The sequence below is a fragment of the Coturnix japonica genome, chromosome 5 (assembly GCF_054131305.1).
Source record: "Coturnix japonica strain WE chromosome 5, WE-NBRP24, whole genome shotgun sequence".
Taxonomy (NCBI): domain Eukaryota; kingdom Metazoa; phylum Chordata; class Aves; order Galliformes; family Phasianidae; genus Coturnix; species Coturnix japonica.
The window spans coordinates 4,891,019-4,911,758 of record NC_140667.1 but is presented as its reverse complement, the minus strand read 5'-3'; the positions used below and the strand labels follow the sequence as shown (position 1 = coordinate 4,911,758).

The following is a 20,740-nucleotide window of genomic DNA, read 5'->3' as shown; positions in this document are numbered from 1 at the left end:
ATCATTAAACCTACCAAACAAACAAACAAACACAAAAAAAAAAACAGGTATACAACATAGAACCCCAAATAGTATAAAGGCAAACTTAAATTTACTGGTTCACTGAGAGAATTCTATGATGTTCCTGTAAGTAATAAACATTCTTTGCTTGACAGATATTTCTGGGGGAAGTAAGGTCACTTGTCCATAGCTTGCTAGCATGCCAAGGCACCAGTTGTATGAACCTAAGTTTATTTCTGACCAAATAGCAGAAATGAGCTGTCATCATGCCTGAATGAAGTGAGGATCCACTACTGCATTTCAGCAAAAAGCCCTCAGCTCAGTTTCTGAGTTTTATTAATATAACCTCTTCAGTGCTGTGCAGACTCATTCATGAGAATAGATCTCAAAAACCTGTGGAAAAGGGATGCTCAGGATGGTTTTCAGAGGCTTTTCATTTCTTTTTAATCTTTGTTCCTAAGTATGGTGCCGATGCCAATAAAATGATCAGGAGAACTTTATTTTAAGAGAAAGCAGTTACTTTTATGCCCGCATTGCTCTCAGGTATGGCTGAAATGTTTCATCTCAAACTCCCCAAAAATGTCAGCTTCAGGCAATTCATCTCAAGTTAAAAATATCAGCCTAAGGACTGAACTAAAATAAAGCAACTAGAAACGTCACTAAGGCTGAACTATGGATGACACTGTCAGTTCCCCATGCCATACAGGGTATGAAATGTATGTGTGGTAAATGGTAGGATCTGTGATCTGGATATACTTCTTAATGATACCCACCGCTTCATAAATGTCAGATACGTGATATGAATTCCTATTCACATTATCATTTCCATGTGGAATCCGGAATAATCACTATAATCTGTTCTTAGCAACTGTGACCATGGTAAGGGATACGCATCTACTTCCATGGTTCTCTCATCAGAATAAACTTAGGAGACAAGAAAACAAGACTGGAGAAACAGAGAATCTTCAGAAAGGTCCTACAATTCAGTAACAATTTGTAACCTGTTCTGGTAAAACCCTTAACTACGTGTTAATTACAAACTGCCAAATCTGCTGAAGGAAGTAAAGCTGCCTTGAACGAGTATGGTACGATTGAATGGAATACAGTTGAAAATGTCTATAATAATATGTATATAATATAAAGGCTGACTCCCTGCTGACTGTTGCTGCTGAAAAAAGATCTCTAGAAGGGGTCAGTACAGGGAACAGTCACCAAACCTGATCTAAGATCAAAAATAGAGCTGCAGCACAGAAGATGCAGAAGCAAACTGAGGTCCCACAAAACAGGATACTAGTAAGAACACATCTGACATATCAGAGGAAAACCTCTCAAAGTGGCACACACTACATGTATTTCAGACTTTTCTTCTCAATACTTTACAGTAGTATTTATTCCTTTGCTATATAAACGAAGGAATGATTTAAAAGACTATCTCATGACTTCTCTTACTAGGTCAGAATGAAGACAAAGCCATCTTCATTGTTCAGAACTAACAAAACAAATTGAAACTGTCTTCATGGGATCAATTTATTAATATAGATGTTTAAATTTCCATAAGATGGCAACGTTCTGATCTTTCTGCTATTGAAAAGGTTTCTACTGAAGCCTGAAGTAGACTAGAATTGGAATCTTCCTCTTGATTATCTTGGTAAGGAAGCAGCGAGACAAAAAACAGAATAACAAAATCCACAAAACAGGATTTATATGGAATTTTGCTGGAATCATTGTTCCTGACAGAGGAGCAAGCACATAGAAGGCGCTGACTAGGGGCAACAAATTTTAGATGGGAAAAGTTAATCTTCTGGAATACTAAATTATCTAACAAGATACCCAGTGACAGTTGAAAACACTGCTGATAAGATCATTTCAAGACAGATTTTAGGAACTGCTAAAAACTAGAATTAATGATAACGGAGACTAAAGAGAACAAAATAAAGTGCTTCACAGCACATCTGACTTTTGGTACCACAATCTAGGTGAGACTGAAAATTGTGTATTTGCATATGACTGTATTTTAGTGAGTAAAGACCAAACAAAACATAAAAATGAGAAGAAAACTCAGCTTTTGTTTTCTATCAGGGCAAAGAAAACATCACACAAACACACATAGAAGTAAGAAAGGCCCCAGTGTATTTGTTTTAGTATCTAGGGCTCTTGACAGCAGGGTATAGAAGTTAAGAATCCTTTCTCAGGTTACAAAAAATTCCCTGAAAACCTCTATTGAATACGGGAACAGCTTCAACAGTAATATACTTATTTATTCCAGTAACCAGCTGAAGATCTAGCCCAAAATGCCAAATTGTCCTGTATGAGTTCAGACAGCACAGCAAGCAGACTACCCCTCAACAGAAAACCTTTCCTAAGCTTTTCACTGAACCTCTGATTTCCTAAAAGTCAAACTGATCATCTGGCCAGGACAGCCATTCCCATCACAGACACCTTGCAAAGCATCTACATATGCACAAAATTAAGTTGTGTTCAATGCTGACTTCACACATAACACCAGAACCTCTTCCAAACAGAATATCAACACTCTAAAGATGGACATCTGGATATTAGAGAAAGAATCATATTCAAATAAACAAAATAAACACAGTGTTTATTTATTTCTTCTGTTCCACAAGAAAGTAACCTCATGCTTTTCTGTCGCAGACCTTTTGCTTCTTCTAATGCTTAAAAAAACCCTCAAGTGTCAGACTGCGCTTCTAAGGTCTACTATGCCTTTTTCACTAACCAGCTAATTTACTCCTTTCCAGACATCATCTTGCTTGCTTGCTTACATTGTAGTTAGTATTCTATATATGAAAAATAATGTTCTAAGTTCCTAACGAGCTCAAACAGTAGAAGAAAACGATGCTTATAAAACAGCATCAGAACGTGGATTTCAGAAGGGTAGGACTCAACTTCACCGTTCAATATGATGCAGCATGCCTACCTGTGGCAAGCTATAGCCAAACCTTCCGCTCCAAACTCTGTAAGGCATGGCCAAACAGTCCAGAAATACACAGCAGCTTCTGCAGTATTCTCATGTGATTCCTGTGCCTGCTTATTCCTTTCAAGTATTGATGGTGACATCTCCTTAAAACAAATAAGTGTTGCAAATGATTGAAAATTACTCATGTATTAAACAAGGAAGATCAAGTAGATTTTCAATAAATGATACATTTTGCACACGTATGACACAAGACTGTATCATGTAAGCACTGACTTTGATGCTATACCAGCAATTAATTTTCTGCCTAATCCTTTAAAAATTACTTACACGAATAATCCATTCTCTTGACATTAGCTAAACAAAACTATACACAACTGAAAACTGTTGTCCTTATGTTCATCTGAGAAACAGCACTCCCTGCTTTTCTGCACCAGTCTGTTCTTCATGATTTTCCAGGGCTGATAGATCAGATCCTCTCCTCCGGATTCATAAAAGAAGGTTAAAGCAGCTGAGGTTTGCTACACAAGCTGAGACACTTTTTCCTTTACTGTGATGCATTCTGTCTAGATAGATGTGAAAATATTAATTCTTTGTCACTTGACTTCAGTCTATACTCGTGGAAAGTAAATAATTAAACTAAGCCATAGTTGACTGGGTTTTACAAAACTGCTGAGAGAACTATTCCACCTGAAAACATAAAAGGCTTAAAAAGCTATTAAAAAAAAAAATTAAAAAAAAAAAAAGTAGAATCATTTTATGCATGGTTTTGAACTTGATTTCGAAGGTATGCATGAATGAAAGGAGAATCAAGTAATTTTGATCTAGAAAGTAATAACATCTGCACAACTTGCTGCAACTAGCAAAGTAGTAAGGGCAAGACAACCCTCCCCATGCAAAGACTTATAAATATGCTTGTTTTTAATGTTGATGTTGAAATCATCTTAACTGACAGAAATATGTATGTCAGCTTAAGCAGTGGTGTTTACAAGAACTATACCTATAGATGTTTAATTTAGTCTCTCTGAAATGAAGAGAGAATTTATTTTTCATACTATCCATGTCACTTCTGGCTGAATTTTGAGCGTAAACTTCTCAAATGAAAGTCTTACCTGAAATACTCTGTGCATTTATCTATTCATAATAAAAACAACCTTACCAGAAAAAGGATACAGAAGTATTGGCAGAATAACTAAGAAGATTAGACCAAAATGATCTTGGCTTACTTTGCTCAACCGTAGGAAATCTTCAGGAAGAGAGAAAAGTAGAGAAAGAGTCATATTCCCTAGAAAGATACCAGAAGGAAAAAAGGCTATGTGGAAGGGAATGCTTCAACACAAGTAGGCAGGAGCTGGCTATAAATAAGTTTAAAAGAAGTCTTCTGCACCTCAAAGGAACGTGGATCTAGAAAAGATCCCTAGTGGGATGAAAAATATTTAAATATATATTATATATATATTTAATGAAATGGTGTCGGGCACTATTAGCATCTACAATAATTCTATGATTCTATGAAATTCTATGATTCTGTGAATAAAGGTTAGGATTTGACAGTCTAAATTTTTCATAATACTGTATTCCAGTTCTGTTTTTAGCTTCACAGTCCCTTCCCTTTGTCCATCTCATGCAGGTTTCCTTTACTTAGGCAAGAAGGTGGTGTCTGACACGAGGACTACAATTACATTCCATTACAACACAGACAGGGTATCAAATCTGGTACGAAGGGTGATTCATAATTATATAACAAGCAAGTAGGGTATATCCTGATATTTTAAGCTGAAGACGACATAGGTTGAGAGGGGAAAAGAGCACAGAAGTGAGAGTCAACAGGGGAACTAAATTAGAGCGAGCATTTAAAAGTTAGGGATCACTAATAAAAACTTATATGTTCTCCTAAGTCTCAATTTCCTACAGCTTTTAAAACTCAGGTAGAATTCTTGAAAACGTTAATTCTGTCTTTATCCCAAGAGATTAAGTACGCATTTAAATCATATCAGCGCAATTAATTTCCACTAGGTAGGTATTAGGTAACTTGTAGGTAAGTTTGACAAACTTCTTCCATTCATGGAAGACACAGCTGGGTAGAAATTAGTCTCTAAAAATACTTTCACACAACCTGCTTGTTTTCTAGTCACTGTCTTCTTATGTTATGCTCGTTCCATCTGTCAATAGAGTCACACATTCGACCTTTCAGTTTCACTTGCGCACATAAATTTCTTCCAATGTCCTGTGAAACAAACACTTTTAACTCTTTACAGGCCATACAATTCACACAGTCCGCACACCAGAATTGCCCAGAAGAAAGTTCATTAGCTTCCACTGATATTCTGGGCTTCCCAGTCTGTACTCTCTTCAGTGCAGTCTCTTCACTTTTCTGACCACCCTCCTGGCTGCTTTACCACTAACTTTTCACTCAAAACTAGCAAATACGTGCAACATCAGTTTGAAAGAGACAGCCTCCTATATTTTCAAAGAAACCTAAATAGCAGAGAAGGAGATACAAGTCATCGCTGACATTACCAGACATGATCAGCAGATTCATTGAAGGAATACTACGTACTGTCTCACCATTTTTAAATCTGCAGTAGGCAACATTTGGTTCAAAGCTAACTTAAAAATAAAGACTCATGCCTGCCCAAATACTACCCACTGACATAAATCATGATGTCTTTACCAACAGATCCTATTTTTTTCCTCCCCAAACACAGAAAATGCCTCCTCTGTGAGCAGTGAAGGAAAACAGACACAAAGATCACAGTGAAATGTGAAAGAGCATTATTCTGGGGTTTGGGAGTATATTGCCTCTTTTTTTTTTCCCCCCCCCCTCAAGTATAGTACATAGTTGTATTTAATCTTCCAGGAAGCTTTCAAAACAAAGGGGAAAAACTGTATCAAGTTTAATAGGAAGTACAAGGATGGATTACTGAGAAGGATACCAAATCCTACCCTCACAAAGAACTACAGAGACTCAACACCACCTGTCTGCTGACAGACCTCATCAGTGAACATTAATGCACTATTGTTTAATAAGATGCTTTAGCAGAACAGTAATTGTAATGGCACACAATGGTCTGCAGTTTGATCTTGTGGTTCTCTTCTAAAATACAGACTCAGATCAACTGAGTAGTCCCACTGAAACTTCTTTAACCATCTATGCAATGTCCCTTTGCTATTAGTGTCTGAAACAGTAAAAAGTGGACAGTTTTAACATGCAAAGTAGGACACCAGACCCAAACCTGCAGTTTTTGAAGGGGTTGGTTCCTGGATACTCTAGGGCAAAAATGACACTGGAATTGCTCAAGTTCCAATACCAATGCACTAATATGATAATCTAGAGATGAGTGAGGTTTTATTACTATGATATGACAGCGGTGCTTTAGACAACACTGTAAAAAGTAGAAGAACCCCTGCTACTGACTTACAGTAGTGTAACACTATTGAAATAACAAAACAATATGTGATCTGTTAATGTAACAGTGTTCATTTCTTCCTAAGCATCAGCATGAAACTGGAGCAGCTTCCTCTCATTTTGTTAGTCTAGAATGTCTTAATGAACAAGGACTGTAGCACTCATTAGCCTAAAGATGTATTTATTTCATTCTAGTGGTACTCTGGAGATGCACATTGGCATTATTACCCCATTTTTACACAAACTTTAAGAAGTTAAACATCTCACATCCCAAACTAATAATAAACTCAACAACTGAGCGCATACAACTCATCAAGAGAATTGAGGGACATCAGCATTTCCTCTCAGCAATAAGTAATCTTCATATCATAAATAATAACTTAAACATGAGTCTTACTCATATTCCCTAATGATTTATGACACAAGATGACAGAAGATGTACACCCAGGCATACCCTACAAATACTTTAAAATATTCATCCAATTTCTGAAGTTTCTGGTATTGGCAATACCTGGATCAAGGGCTATCTTACTTTGTCTATCCTCCTTCCTATCAATAATAACAAATTTTAACTTACAGATGTGGGCTCTTGGCCTCGTACTTAATAAATACTTGTCACTTAAATAAAGCTGATGAGCTTGTAAGTTGCACATAAATGGTTTTTGTCTTAAAAATCATTGTTCTTACAAAAAAAAAAAAAAAAACAGTTAATTTTACTTTTAATCTTCCCTGCCAACTTAAACAAAAACAACTAAAGAGGAAAAAAATTGCTAGTGGCCTCGAGATCTCAGGCAAATAGTAGCTTACACACTGATTCTAAAACTAAGGGAAAGAAAATAATTAAATAAGGAGAATATCAAAAGCTAAGCCTAAAATTACCAATAAGCAACACTGGTCAATGGAGACTTTTTGACTATTCTGTAAAATGCATTTTGTTCTTTACCTTGAAGAAAAAGACATAAAAGCTACTCCTATGTGCTGATAGTTTGGTTGGCCAGTAGGGTAAATGAAAATTATCATTCTTCATGATATTTATAATCATTAGTTCAAACAAACACTTGTCAGCAGCACACTGCTGAGTGTAACAACTACAGTGGTAAATGAAAAGTTTTTGTTTTTTTTTAAACGAAAAAAAATATATTAACTTTTGACTTTGATTTAAAAGGCAGCATCAGACTTCCAAAAACCATGAAGATACACGGCCCATTTACAGATCTATGATATTATCTACTACTGCTGCTTAAGGTTTAGGCTATCAGCACTACTCTCACACATTCCAAAGATTGGAAAAGCTTTTATTACTCCATCCTCCTCCCACTGAAGCCAACTGAATTTAGAATGAATGTCAGAATATGCATATGACAACACAAGTAACCTAGCCAGAACGTTCTGAAGCCAATGCATGTATGTTTCTATACAAAATCTTTGGTATTATTTTTGGCAAGAGAAGACATTTTTAAGTCACAAATCAGGCAGAAAAGGGGAGAATGGCTTCCATAGATTCACAGTATAGCCTAGCAAAGATAAGTTAATATGAAGATTCTCAAATAAACATTCCAGAGGAATGTATCACTGGCTAAATTTACCACGTGTTTAGTATTGTTAAATATGAAATTATAACTTTAAATTATTCTTTAATCAGTGTCTGAATTTTAAAATATAAAGAAATACTTAGCATATTTTTAATGTATTTCCAATATATATTTCCATATAACCTGACCTCACACCAGTTGAAGTGAGTAGCTTTTAGATTAGGAGTAAATATTTAGGAGTTCAATTTAATCGGCTCTAGTTTTCAGCAGAACCCCAAGAATAAAAGTAAAGTAAGAATAAATGAATGAAATATAATCTGTTTTAAATTTCCCTTAATGTTTCTTGCACAAAAAGGCAAGTGGTACAGCAACATTAAAAAGGAAGAATTTGTGTTCTTAGCTTCTTTACCAGATTTGCATTTATGTCAGGCATCTCACCACTTGCAATACAAACTTTGCAATGAATCTGTAGAGCTGCACTGATTACTGTCTTTTGCCTGAAAACGTACAAAGTAAGATGTTAAATTTGCCTGTGGGTTTTTGAGTGCAGGTTCGTATTTGAGGCATGTTAACAACACAAGAAATGCTCTATAACTCAGAGTCAGAAAACTGTTTTACTGTTAAAAGAAAAAGCATCCTACATTATTGTAATTTTACTTGAAGTTACTAAAATAGGATTAAAGTTCAAATCAAAACAAGAACTCAAAAGTTTACTTATCTGTTCTTCTCTGATATTTACTAAGAAGATAGAACTCATTCAAAACTATTCTTAACTGACCGACAGTTGAGTTTTCTCCAGTGTTTACTAACTGGAAATACAAAGACATTTATTAATTTACTGAAAATAGGCAAGGAAGAACTTGATTGTACTATCCAGACAGCAACCAATTTCAAACATTTCTCACTTTCTGCAAGTTGTTCTGGAACCTTAAGTTTTACCAAGTGCAGAGGATTGGGAATAGACAGCTTATGATTTAGCACACCAACATGTCCAGATACCATCATCCATATGCTGACTGAGTTTTTGCAGCTAGAAGCTGCATCCAAATCGATAAATGTCAACATAACTTCTAATGACTTCTAATTAGTTGCATGGATAATTCCATGCAATTTTGAGTTGATAAAAAAAAAAATAAAAATGCAGCAATCCCAATTTTTGTTCACAGGAAAGTCTCCCAAACATTTTCCTTGTTTTATCTAATGAGATGCCTTTGCTTTTAGCTCTCCTTATTACCATGTTGCTTACCATTTTAAATCTTAGTTCTTTGTACACCCCAAACATAGATTTAGCAATTAAGTCATCAGTAAGTTATTTTAGCAAATAATTACATAGAACTAAAAGTCCATAGAAAACCTTTTAAATCCTTCCTGCAGAATGATACCAAAGTCTCAAAATCAGCGACAAAAGAAGAAAGCTATACATTAGAATGAGCGAGTATTTTTAGTGATCATTTCTTAAACGAGACACTCTTAATACTGTGCACTTGAAACATGCACAGATACTGCAAGGTAAGAGAATCATACGTATGAATCCACAGGGTGCTCAAAGGGTTTCATTTTGGGCAGGAGCAGGGGCTTTAGCAGCTGTAGATGGCTCTCAGCGAAGGCAGTTGATTTGTTAAGTGATGGGGAACAACTTTGTAGGAGTCAAATATGGATGAGGGCAAAAATAAGAATTTTTATTATTTGAGTCCAAGCAGAAACAGAAATTTCAAGTTCCAGATTTCTGGGATTCCTATTAAAGTGATTTTACTGTAATAACTGTGTCCTTTTATACTGTTGTACTACAGTATAATTCTCACATGTCTGTCAGGGTTACATTCTAGAGTCCAAACTTGTTTACAAAAAAAAAAATATAAATAATAGTCATTAATCACTATATATTTTTTTCTGTTCGTTGTTTGACTCCTGTTAACAAATGAGCCATCACTTGCCCAGCAAAGAAGGTTCTATAACAACTATTTTATTTCATTAATGACAGTCATCCCAGCAACAGCTGTTAGATAAGCTTGCATCAAAGATGGACTGTTAGTACAGGTAATGTCTGATTTTCACCTAAGCATCAATTTAGGCAATGCCTGTTGTTTTCTGTTGTTGCTCTTTTTTATTTTTTTTTCTAGGTCATAACTTGAAGAACTGAGAATAGATCAAAAGGCAAACCAGATAAAAGAGACTGCTTGTTTCTTTGTTGACAGAAAGTGGCAAGCTGGGAGGTTGTCTAAGGATCAAGAAAAGAAATGGCAATAAGCTCTCAAAGGAAGGAGAGGAAAAAAATAAGAGGTCAAAGAAGGTATTTTCTAGATTGGCCATCTGATTCAGAGCTGGCAGAGAAACAGAACAAGCAACCATGAGATACAAACACTACTGACTTTTTTATGCATTTGCAAGGGGTAAAAGCAGAGAAGGGGCAAAGTTAATCACCTGATCGCAGACAGGAGAGACAAGTACACAAATTTGTATATTTAGACCAGCTCTTTGCTCAGATAGTATTTTAGAACACTGAAGATCAAAAGTATTCCCCTCAGAAGCCTGAGAGTCTCAATATCTTATGATGCAGACTAATATTTAAGTAGGATTCTTTGCTGGGCAGCACCACTAAAGCAGATTTAAAAAATTGCACGTTCTTCTTTCACCTTCTCCCCCTTCCTCACTTCTCCTCTGCCATTCGTTCCCTAAACACAAATGCCCCTTCAGATGTACTTCTCACATACTTTTAGGGGGGAAAAGAAAAGAGCAACATGAATGTACTTGAACAAACCCCACTCTCCAGTTAAGTTACCTTCTCCCAGGATTCAATGAGCTTTCCAACATTTATTATTTTGCAAGTTCCCCCATAACTGATTCTCTTCATTACGCTCTTTTCTACACCCCTTATGTTTGGCTCACTCCCCTCCAACCATTATCTCTGCTTCTATGTCTCTTTGCACTTCTGACATTTAACTTTGCTCACAGTCACTGTTCTTCACTCTCAGTTTGCATTCCTGCACATTTCCTGTGCATTCACCTTTTCCTCCCTGTTATCACAAATTGGAGCCATCTTTCCTTGAATCAGAATCTCAGAAATTCTCCAAAGTATAATGCAGTAAATTGAGTATCTCTGTTAAGGTTTTCTTCTCAGAACAAAGGGCCACAGAAACAACAATAACAGTTTGCCAGAGATGGAAGTCTTCAAGCTTGCTTCTGAAGTAAGACTTGTCTGTTCTAACCCACAGCATGTACATTTGCAACTAAGAATAAAGAGTAACTAGAGTAATGGATGTGCTTGTTTAAGTAATGTAGTCCATGTGTTATTTGTTTTGTATTTCAGATGTATCAGCAAATAAATGTTAGAACTGCTGAGAAATCTGTATGAAGGCTATTAATCATTCAGGATGTGGATTATGTCCCATGCAAGTAATAGTCACTAGGTTTTTGGCTATATAGTTTAGGATGCCAATAGACCTAAAGCACAGAATCTTATAACCTACAAGCTAGATTTACACTGCTGTTCTGAAAAGGCTACAGGTCTAGGACAAATTTATGTTGGCAGAGGTCAGGACTAAGTTTGGGATAGGCAGAAATCACTAAAGTTGGCTTATAAAAAAAAGTGGCAGCTTCCATAAGAGACTTAAGGTACACATAAGACTGTAAAGTCTTAATAGCATAGTAGAGATAGTGAAGCATCATAAGGACAAAATGGTTTACGGAAGACTTGAAATGTGTTACATCTCATTATCCATGGGAAAAATCAGTCAGTATTCAGGAGAAATTCAAATATGTGCACACATCTACAAAAAGAAGTATAAACATTCTTACCACCACCATTTAGCAGCACTTATTCTGTAGATGGCTGAAGTCCACATGAAAATGCTTTATAAACAGGAAACATATAGAAATCAGACAGCACTGTTCAAGTTATGGCCCAGAACTCAATAAGACTGGAGCTGTAATTTAATTCCAGCTGTTGAATTCTGCTTTAATCACATTCTGGTCAATCTATAGAAACACTAAGATGTGTAAAAGAATCTTTTCACCTTTTCAGGAAGCACTTATATTAAGCAGAACATGTTAGAGTAAATAGCATTACAGATATAAGTAATGAGACAAAAATCCTTCTTTACAGTCTGGGGGCTGGAAATAACACAATTAAAATTGGCAAAAGGTAATACTACAGACAAAATTATCTGCTGATTTTTAGTTTTTTTGTTTGCTTTCTGATTTTGTTTTGTTGTTATTTTGTATATTTATTTATTTATTTATTTATTTTTAATCTTGGGAAAGTAAGAATAAACGAATTCTTCTCACTGCCTTTTTTATATACATTACCCCTCAATTTCACATAAGGTTATTTCAAGATGTTAGTAACTTGACTCTGTTAAAAACTAAACCCCAAATTTTACTTTGTCAACACTTAGGAAAAAGAAGTATTTAGAAATAATTTTAGTTTAAAAAAAAAGAAAGAGTCAATTTTATTCAAATATCTTCACATGCCAAGATGATGTTATTAGTCCTCCAATTGTTTGTGCTCCATATATCATTTAAAAATGGCTTATAGAGGAATGTCACTATGGAGAACACAAGGTTTTCTGTGACAAGTTCCAAAATAAACACCAAAGTCAGGATTTGCAGTCAACTAAGCCTACAAAGCTCAGATATTTAAGATGCTAATCCTTCACGAAGTTTGTACGATCAGGAAAGAAATCGAATTGGTCTAGAGAAAAATAAATCATATGAACTTTCCAAAGACTCTGGTAGTATTCTTTCCCCATTCAAAGGAAAGCATTTCCAACTTGCTATGCATCAGTAGTCAAGTGCTAACTCTTTTCTTCCATTTGGATGACAGTGTAACCAGCTGCGATTGCTGTTTCTCCTGTTCAATCAGCCTTTCTTCATGAATTCCTTTTATTTACCTGCACCGTACAGGTGGCTGATCTGTTTCAGTTACACAGGCTGCTTACAGTAATCATACGCAGTCTCAGCACACAGGCAGGCTGACTTCCAATGAAGTGTTTTCGTCTCTGCCTTCACAGAGCTTTGTCCCCCACATCACTGTTAATCCACCTACATAACATTTAGACAACAGATGAATCACTAGATCTAGTCACCCTATGGTTGATAGCAGCTTCCATGCACAGCTATAAATGCCCCCTAACTGGTGAAGAGAGTTCACGCTGTTTCATACTGATGCCTTTGGGCTAAGTTATAACCTACAAAGACCAAGACAAAAGTCATCCAGACACAAGCTGCACTGACTAGGAATCTGTAACCACTCAAGCATCCAAGCACAGGCTACACCAGGCAGCAGTTTTAGGAGCTGACATGCCTTGCCTTTCTCCTAGTCACCTGTTTTGCAGGCAGGTAGAAAAACCAGCAGGGAAGAAGAACATTCTTTCACTTGCATACACCTATCACCAAGCAAGCAGCTATAGCAAAGGGAGCAGAGAGGGATGAAAATGAAGAGAAAGTCCTATTTTCTGTATTTTATGAAGTTGTACTATGTTTAAGGAAGATATATGCATATATGTGTACATATGTATCAGAATGGCAGTTCTGCCTTACTGTAACTAAATATAATGAAGTTCTGGAAATACCCTACTGCTTCTGTCAAGCATAGAGCATACTAAGGATTGAGGATGCTAAGCATTGAGGTTTCTAAGGATTGGCGATTCTACGCACTGAGGATGCTAAGCACTGAGGATTATAAGCATTGAGGTTTCTAAGCAGTTAGGATTCTAAGCTAAGCACTGAGGATGCTAAGTATTGAGGTTTCTAAGCATTAAGGACTCTGTGCATTGAGGTTTCTAAGCATTGAGGATCCTGAGCTTTGAGGATTCTAAGATATGCATTGAGGATGCTAAGCATTGAGGCTGTTAAGCATTGAGGATGCTAAGCATTGAGTTTTGTAAGCTAAGCATTGAGGATGCTAAGCATTGAGGATTCTAAGCATTGAGGATTCTAAGCATTGAGGATAACACCAGAACAAAACATGCACTAGTTTCTGGAATGGAGCACTTCTATCCTAGAGATCTTACGTCTGAGAGCAAGAGTATCATCCAATCTGTTATCTACCCCATGCCAAGATCACCAAAACCAGATCTCTCCACCATGCTAGCAAAAGCTACAAACAAAGGCAATCTTTCAGCCTGACAGCAGTTCTTCCATTAGTCTATGCAAGGGACTAGGTCAAAGAAGCCCCAGGGCCTCTCTGATCTACATAAACAAGTCCATAAAGGAGTAATTCTGCAAGTGCAAAATAACAGCCAATTAACTGTCTCTTTACAAGACATACCCTCGCAGTGGAAAATAATGTCCAAGTTACTTCTTAGTTCAAGAAACATCCTGTTGGTGCAGTGAGCAAATTTAGGGAGGAGGGAAAAAGACTCCACAAAAGATATCTCAATGGATTCAAGAAGACAGCCCCGGGCTACCCTTCGCTGCCAGCTGCAGCATTAGCCAAGCATTTTACCCACTAGGGACTGGAAGGAGACCAAACTAATCTTTCAGAATTGTCCCAGTCCTATTACTGTTTAGTTGCAATGCACCACATGGAATTTTCAACAGCATCTTCCTTGCACTTGGAAGGTTCTCTAACCCACCATCAAAGTCTCAGGCCAACCAGTAATCCCCAGCTATCTTTTCTTATGACAGGATATAAGGAATTGGAAATGTGTATCAAACAGTTTCTCAGAGAAGTAGAGAATGACATTTATTCGGGATGCAACATAGAATTTACTAGCTTAGTTGTTTTTAGTAGCATGAGCACATATATACTGGGAAAACAAGAAAAAGATACCACGTGGCACAGGTGAAGCAACAATTCTCTTAGAAGACAGCATCCACTAGCAATTCAGTCCAAATAAATGCCTGAAAACACAACTACAGTTCTGGTTTTAAAGGACATTTATGGAAATGATACAGAGATGCTCACACACCTAACCAATTTTCTCTAGGAGCACTATATGCAGGATAGTTGTATTAATAAACAAATTCTTTACAGTCCCCACTGAAATATTTAGGAAATAATATCACTGAAGCTAATTCTGCCTTATTAAATGTACTGTTTCCAGAATGAGTTGCTCAGTTTTCCCTATGCTTTCAGATTTTCACAATGTTTTGAAAAGCTGGTCTTCAAAAGATTTCTTGTACACAGCTTTATGTCCAGGGTTACTTACAAGAGCATAGCAATGTGTTAAGAGAAGCAATTCTGAAAACAACGGGGTTTCTCCAAAGACAAATCCATTGCTTTTATGTAAGAAAATTTCACATACATTCTATAATGCAAAGACATAAGTACTCAGTTCAGCAACTCTAAAAAAATCAAAGAAAGTCTTTTGAGAAGTTTTGTGAGTTTTTTTTTTAGGGGTTGTTGATAAATAGTTATTTCTGTAACAGCATAATTATTAAGCACATTAGCTGACCAAATGATTTTTTTTCTACGAGGTAGCCTTGCATTCCAGAAAATAAAACTACTATAGAAACTCTCAATTTTGGAGACATAACTGCACATCACAGAGGAAGATGAGCCAATGAGACGCCACGCTTGTACCCGTATCTATCCAAACCCCTTGCCTTTTTGACAAAGTTCATATCCCCAGAAGTTCTCGGTTGCACAACTGCTTTCTCTAGCAAGACTATACCAGTCTGCTCCCTTTAAGCAACTTTGATGGCTCTCCCTAGTGAGAACCAACTTAAGTTAGGTTTACCCATGAATCTTCTACACTACAACACTGGGAAAACAAGAAACTAACAATAGAGAATGCATCTGGCAATGTCATCTTCACCTTGAACAGCTATATAACTCTAGAGGTTGCTCTTCTAAAACTGGAGTATTTTCTTTACATTCCTTTCCTAATAACTTTGCTGTTTACCCGCAGGCAACACAGCATCACAGTCAACATTACTGTAGTACCTTTTGGTTTTATAGCCATCTTAGTAGCATAATATTGCAAAATTACCAATCAGCTTGGCATAAAATATGCTGCTTTATCAGAGTATCTATTTTTTGCCCAAGCATTATTTTGTGTAAGCGTTAAAGTTGCTTCATGCCCTGAAAGTAGTTCTACAACGAGCCCAGAGCACAGTGCACTCTCACTCAAGATAATAAGATTAATAATGCCCTGAGAGTCCCATCGGATACATAATCTTCCAGTCACAAGAAAACTCATCTTAACATGCAGCTTACAACATCAGACATGCCACAAACAGCAATCGTATGCCAGGATGAAATAAATGCAGGGCTTCCCTATCCTTCCTCACAGTGTTAGTTAACACAGAACCTGCTTCAGTTTGGGAACAAGGCATAGAGCTGAGGGAACAATCACAGATCAAAGACTGGATATTCTGAGAACTCTACATATTTTTTAATTGAACTCCAGCACCATTTTTGGACACGTAGGAAATAACTGCTCTGTTTTCTTCATTCTTCCCTCCCTCCAGTACAATGTACCTCTTTTTCCACCGTATTTTCCTCATTCCAAAACCGCCACACTTTCCGTACTTGCAGCAGAAATACTGTTTCCAAGTTCTCAAGTTAATACATTCAAGAGATTCTCTCCTATTCTCCACATGAGCAGGGCCTAGTACAAGGGACTCTACGCTTGGACAATCCCTGGCTTCTACTAAACCACGCAATTTAAAGAATTAGTGGGAAAACTACCTTACATATCAGCTCAGTTAAACAAGTGAGCGAGAGAAATACCAGTTTAATCAATCTAGTCTGGCCACACAGAGGAGTATATTGAGATTATTTTCTAATACAAGAGGTGGAGTGTGGGAAGAATAAAAAACACGCAGTTTTGATAGGCAATATCAAGAGGTAGGTGGTATTTGTAGGCTACCCACAGAGAAGAAAGTGAGATATTTTAAAATGGAGGTTACTGCAGACATGACATGAGAAAGATTAAAACAAAGCGATCAATTTCTAAATCTACAGGACTTCAGAGTCATTAAGTTCCCTAGCCATTCAAGAAATGAATTTCTCCTTTCCACTACTGTGGACACAGGCATAAGTGAGTTACCATTAATGCCTTCTGGCATTGCATTTTCAGGTGCAATTTGAGTGGTAACTCAAAACATACAGAAGCATTACGTGCCACAATAAGTTCCCACATACCTGCTGATTGCAAACAAGGGCAGGGATTTACATAGTATAGTACATACTGTAGCAAAAGGAGACATCTTATAAGATAATTTTAGTCTTACAATACGAACCATAGGAACTAATGTAGCAATCCTTAGGATTCATGAAATAAAAACTATAATAAACAAAATAGCAACAAATTACTCACTTTGGTTGCTTCAGTTCCCACTTCTTTCATGCTTCTTATCTGCAGGTACATATCACAAAACAGCTCATATCAGCAAGTCCAGCATGTTCTGTAACAGGATTCAAGAGGTAAATTGGTCATAAGGCCTTGTTAGAGTTAGGGTAGTATGGTTAAGCTCTGGTTGCACTTGCTGATCTTTAAGGTCTTTTCCAACCTGAGCTATTCTATGCTTCTATGAGATCATGCTCACCTGGGACTCTAATCAAAGAAACCTGCTGAGCTTTGCAGAAGTCTCTTGCTTTATGCATTTGAGCTGAAATGAGTATTTATTCCTAGTTTTCTAGCTTTGTAGTTGTAAATACAAATTTTTACTCTTTTCCTTATCTGATCTTAGCATAAAAGAAATATGAAGTATAAAGTCAAGTCTAATACACTTTTTAATTACCTTAAAAAAAAAAACCAACCAAAAAAAAGTACTACTTTTTTTTTGAGATAAGTCAAAGCTTATAAAAACAAGTGGTTTGGGGTTTTTTTTCTTTGACTTTTTAGCATTACAACCTTTAATGGTAAATGCTGGCAACGACGTTCAATTCTACCCAGCAAACACAGAAACACACTCAAACTCTCTTGATTCAACTCAAACAGATGAAGCTTGACAAATTCAATAGACTTTGTTCCTGGTTGTAACTCTTCTGAAGTAATGCCTGAACTTTTTTTGCAGCTAATAACTCAATAGACTGTCTGTTTAGACTTTCCATGCTCTTACAACAGATTAAACAATCAGCATCGAGGAGCTCAAAACTCCAGTTCTGCACTTGCAAAACCAATGCCAGGGAGTGGCTATTATACTTCAATGACTTTATTGACTTCAAATGATTAAGCCAAGCATGACTGACAAAGCTTTACTGACCACTTCTATTTATAACATAGCACCATTCCATACACATTCATAGTTACGTGTGGTTCATGCATGAAGCAGTGCTTTACTGCTTTATAAGACTTGGGGGCTTTTACAGTAAGGGGGAGTTATCCTTTCATATGTATTCATAATGCCTCTTAGAAATTTCTCAGACATTCTTAGTCTTGGGAGTGGGGAGCAACAGAACTTTGTTGCTGAAAAGATGCAATTTGCTTTTAACTTTCTTCATTTGGATTAACATGTACTGCCATCATGTGGGCAGAAATAATAATAAACGATATTTAGTGAAATTCTTACCTCAAAAGCCTCACTGTCATTTTATAACAGTTCTCCTCGATGCCTGTACTTGCACTAGCTCAGGATAATTGAAGCTGCAGGCAAATCAAAAACTATATATACATATATATATGCATATAGTTTATATTTCAGATACCAGATAATAGAAAAAGTGGCAGTGCTCAGTAACAGGTGGAGATACTCCAAAGCTAATCAGCAACTGGGCAGTATGCTGATTCCTACAAATAGCAATTAGCCCAGCTTCAACAGCTGGCTTTACACTCTTAACTATATGTCTGGATAAGTCACCATGGGCTGAATATCAGAGGGGCTGGATAAAAAGAGAGCAATTAAACTAGAGGTTAAGGAGCAGCAGTGTAAGCACACAGTTTATATGCAACTGCTAACGTTTCCAGTTTTTTAACCCATGCACAGGAGTTGAGAAATCTGTCAGTTTAATCAGCTACTTTCTACTTTTTGTGCCTGATATTGTACAGTGGAAATAATACCAGTATGGTATTGTACAGTTGAAATAATACAAGTATAACGTACAGATGGAATAGTACAAATATAGTCAGAAATAAAGAGCCAAAGGATAACTAAGAAAAAAAACTCACCAACTCTGAGGCCTTCAAGACAGGTACTCACGGATGTCAAGGCTCACCAAAGAACTACACAAAGAAGAGATCTGCAGAAAGAGATGCTACCTTACTGGTGGTCAGCCCTTAAATGGGATCTAGGAGAGGTGGAGTCGAGCTCTATACCTTAAGCATAAAGCAGAATTACCTTCACCTGTGCTCCCACAGCTGACTCATCAGATGGTTAATCAGAGGTTCAGGCTGTGATCAACAGTTTCCCTTACAGCTATCTACAGGGTCACCCTCATCCCCAGACATTATATATTTACCTCTTTGCATCAAGAACTCAAACTGTTGCACTGTTGCAAGACATCCAGAGAATAAAGGATGAAGAGAATAACTACCCACAAGCACAACTTCTGAGCCCTATCACTGAGATAAAAAAGGAAGCTGAAAGGTCAAATTGTCTGTGTTTGAATGGATTGATGCTGTTTAAAACATGTTTAAGACTTGTACAGTTTTTAAAGTTATACAAACGTGAGCATTGCTCATGTCCCAGGCTCTACACTAAAGAAAGAACATCCCTAAATTCCAGGAATTATCCTTAAAATAGTAGCAGTTTTCAAGTTTGATCACAACACACACAAAAAAAAGTAGACAGGTCTGGAATCAATATATTAAATATAGCTCATCAAAAATAGCAATTAAATCTTCTCTAGGGTACTAAAATGTCAAAGTTAAGGCTGAGTTTGCCAGCTTCATAGACATATCTGCATAGCCATTATAAGCTGTTTTTCAGGCTTGGTCACATGGAACCAATTAGTGGCATCTGCCTTCACAATGAGTATCATTGTGCTCTTGTGACCAGGAAGTCTAAAGGTGTCCTGGGATGCATTTAGAAGAGCACGGCCAACAGCTCAAGGGAAGTGATCCTGCCCCCCCAAACTCTGCCTTGATGAGGCCACATCTGGAATACTGTGTGCAGTTCTGGGCTTACCATTTCAGAAAAGACAGGGATCTCCTAGAGAGTGTCCAGCAGAGGGTGACATGGATGGTAAAGGGCCTGGAGCATCTCCTGCACAAGTAAAGGCTGCAGGACATGGGTCTGTTCAGTTTAGAGAAGACTGAGAGGGGATCTGATCAGTTTATAAATCTCTGAAGTGCTGGAGGCAGTTGGATGAGATCAGACTGCTTTCAGTGGTGTGTAGTGATAGGACATGGAGAAATGGCCAAAAACTGGAATAGATGAAGTTCTTTACATTGAAGATGACACAATACTGGAACAGGATGCCCAGAGTGATTGTGGAATCTCCTTTTCTAAAGATATTCAAGACCTGGTTTCCTACCAATGTGAGCTACTGGAGGGAACCTGCTTTAGCAGGTGGGTTGGACTCAGTGATCTGTAGAGGTCCCTTCCAGCCCCTGCAATTCTGTGTTCTCTTGTAGATTCCATGAGAAGCATTATTTTCAAAGTCACCTACATAGATTAGTAATAAACAAAAATGGGCCGCTTATCGTAAAAGTGTAATAAGAAAATATAATAAGGATAGAAAGAGCAACAGGAGTACTTACACTTTAACAATTACATCAAATAATGTGATGAATCATCTATCTCCAGTATGTCATATTGTTTCACAGCATTCTCACCACTAAGACCAATGGCCCAATCCTGACAGAAAATTCAGGACTCCTTCATAGGTGGATCAAGCACATGCACAATACAGTGAAAAGAAATGGAAATAAAGAGCACAGCATTTATTTCATCTGTTCCCTTCAGAATCACCTTGTATCAACGCATTTCATCAGCACCCTCACATTCTCCAGTTGAAAATATCTTGATGAAACTTGT

The 20,740-nt window shown here is 37.0% G+C and overlaps 1 long non-coding RNA gene across 2 annotated transcripts in view; it reads left to right on the top strand.

The window, feature by feature from the left end:
- LOC146760616 (uncharacterized) overlaps positions 1 to 20,740 on the top strand; it is a 95,914-nt gene that overhangs the window by 38,414 nt on the left and 36,760 nt on the right. The gene's annotated exons all lie outside the window — the stretch shown is intronic.